This window comes from Nelusetta ayraudi, unplaced genomic scaffold (genome assembly GCF_046127955.1).
Source record: "Nelusetta ayraudi isolate G7.1 ecotype Tasmania unplaced genomic scaffold, CSIRO-AGI_Nayr_v1 ptg000042l, whole genome shotgun sequence".
Lineage (NCBI taxonomy): Eukaryota > Metazoa > Chordata > Actinopteri > Tetraodontiformes > Monacanthidae > Nelusetta > Nelusetta ayraudi.
Genome location: NW_027466092.1, coordinates 18,340,001 through 18,343,236, shown reverse-complemented (window position 1 = coordinate 18,343,236; position 3,236 = coordinate 18,340,001).

Sequence of the window (3,236 nt, the reverse complement as noted above, 5' to 3'; positions counted from 1 at the left end):
ATGGGAAATTGATTGTGACAAAACGACATTACAGACGCACATTTCCATGGGTTTATTTGCGTGCCTCGACTGTGGGGAACATCGCCGCCGCCGCCGCCGCCGCGCTGCGAGCGGCTCTCCCCCGGCCGAGGCGGCGGCCCCTCGGGGGAACCCGCGCCGCGGCGTCCGCTAACAAATGAACAGCCCCGGCAAACCGGTCGCAGTCATCTCTTCATTTAACCCGAGCACCGCTCTGGCCGCCACACACACTCCAAAATCGAGACTTAATTTCATTCCCATGATGCCCCGCTTCGACGCGCCGGCCCCGCTGCTTGGTTGCCAGTTTTATTGGCAGATATAAAGGAGGCGCCAAGCGACGCGGCAAGTAATTACGGCGGTAATAACTCCATGTTGTCCATGTAAATGGAAACAAATCATATGTTGATGTGCCGCTCTGCAGGCACAGGGGCTGATGGGTATTTGATTCTGCTGCGACTGTGTGATGAGGACATTGGAGTGAAAAAACAAATCAGCCGCCACAATCACCTCACAGTTCAAGCAGTTTTAACCAGCGGTGGGACAGCTGAACAGGGGGACCGAGGCCCGGGATAGAGCCGCGGATAGAGCAGTGTTTCTCAACTGATTGGTCGCAGAGCTGTTTTGATTGGGTTTGCGGCTTCGTGGGCTGTTTGCCCTTATTTATTTATTTATTTATTTATTTATTTATTTATTTATTTATTAAAAGGGAAAAAAGGGAACACAGTGAGGGAACGCAGTGGTTAGCGCTGTCGCCTCACATCAAGAATGTTGCGGGTTTGATTCCGGGCCTGGAACCTTTCTGTATGGAGTTTGCATGTTCTCCCTGTGTCTCTGTGGGTTCTCTCCGGGCTCTCCGGCTTCCTCCAACAGTCCAAAAGCAGGCATGTGATGTGAATTGGGGACTCTGAATCGACCCTACAGGTGCGTGCTCTTTGTCTTTGTTTGTTTCTATGTGGCCCTGCGATGAACTGTCCAGACACTTGCCCACAGTGTAACCCTGCCTTCACCCTATGACAGCTGGGATAGGCTCTGTGAAACTGGTGATGTGCCGATCAATATTGAAATATTGATATTTCCAACATCAGATCTTTATGCTCTAAAATCGATTCTCAAAGTTCTCAAGTATCAGGACTTATGATACTCCAGTCTAACGTATAACATCGGTGGGAACAAACTGGGAAGTAAGTAAACTGAGATCTTGTCAAAATAATGAGCAGTTGATGGGAACTACTTTTTCATTCCTCTGGGAAAGTGTGTAGTTGTAGTACGTATGAACTGGAAAGCTGAGGACACTGTTTGGTTCAAGATAGACATCTCTGGTGGAGCTGTTGGAGTTGTTCAAATGAATAAATATGGTCTTGAATAAGTAACAAAATAAATAGAAAGAATTTATCTTTTAAAATGGATAACATAGAATCTGTGACATCCAATTATACAGAGCAATTGTGATAAAACAGCTGTGGTGAAATTTGTGATTCATTACTGATACTCAGTCTAATTTGCTTTAACTGTTCAATGTAGGTATGAACAAACCTGTGTAATAATTGTGGCATTTATTAATATGAATCAGTCACCTGGTATTCTAAAACAGCAAGCGTTTATTTTCCTGTTAGTGTGAGCTATATTGAGAGACTATACAGAGTTGAATCTGAATACGACTCAGCATTCTGTCCATTGGCAGCACATTGTGCTGCCTGAATTTGGCTCAGTATCGGATCAGACAGTAAATCCTCAGTATCAAACGTCACTCTGTGAAACCCTGCTGTGACAGCGGGAAGCAGCCAAGCTCTGAGTCTTGAAGCCGCAGGTCGTTTCATGTTTATTTTCAAGATGACGTGGGCAGAGTTTAGCAGAGTTTCTAACAGCTGACCAACCAGCCATTCAAAAGGCTGGACCGGGGCGGGGCCAGCATGACATCACTGTGATGTAATTAAAAAAAGAAATAGCCCCGACGGCCTGGAGCCTGACGTTAAAGACATTCAGGCAGTTGGCAGCAGAAAGTCAATGTTTCTTGGAACAGAAACTGAGTCCATCTTTCTTCCTCTCTCTTGTCCTGCTGATGTGATGTGATCGGACGCCTGATCTCTGTTTTCATCCAATATTAAGCACTGCCCAAATTAACTATTAATAAGCACTTGAGCTCATTACGACAACATCATCCTGTCACGGAGCATCTCGTCACCTGCGCACACTCACACAGACACACACAGACACACACAGACACACACACACACACACACTGATTTATCAGAATAATCAATCAGTTCAGTGGGCAGGACTAATTCATCATTTACACACGTTGATTTGGTGGAATACTGAGACTGAATGAGACATAATGACCTGGATGATGGATTTTAACACGCCATTTGGTCCACACACACACGCGCGCGCGCACACACACACACACACACACACGCGCGCGCGCGCACAGCCTGAACCCGATTCTAACCCCAACCACAATTCAATCCTTCCCAGTTCGTCGGCCCTCACACGTCTTTTTTCCAAAAAGTAAAGACATAATGAAAGAAAGTCTGTCTCTTTCTCTCTCACACACACATACACACATGCATGCATACATATTATGCATGTGCACAGAGTCAGAATCAGTGACATGATGTTTGCTGTTGGTTGCAGATGGTCAGCCAAATATTTCAGTCACTGATATGCAAGGCCACTAACTTCTGATTGGTGGCTGATTGCTGACTGATTCAAAAAACATGCATGTGAGGTGAATTGGGAAGCCATCACACATACACATACACACACACACACACACACACACACACACACACACACACACACACACACACACCTTATTTGAATTCCTCTTTTGTCTCTGTGTTCACAATGGTTGACTTCTTTAATCTGAAAGGGTTGTTGATGCTTTCAGTCACATGACCTCGGGCCAAGCTGTCAGTCAGAGAGAGAGAGGCTGCTGTTTTATTGATGTTGAACCTCGATCATCCGATTTAGGTGAAAGACACTAAAGTGAGCTTGTCAATAATTAATGAGCTTGAAAAACAACCAGATAATGGAGCACTCTGTGTGTGTGTGTGTGTGTGTGTGTGTGTGTGTGTGTGTGCACGTATGGTTGTGAGCTAGCTTGAGTGTGTGTGTGTGTGTGTGTGTGTGTGTGTGCAAGTATGTGTGTGAGAGAGAGAGACAATAGCCTTTTAGCAGAACATGCTAACTGAAATATCTCCTGATGCGTTTTTAAA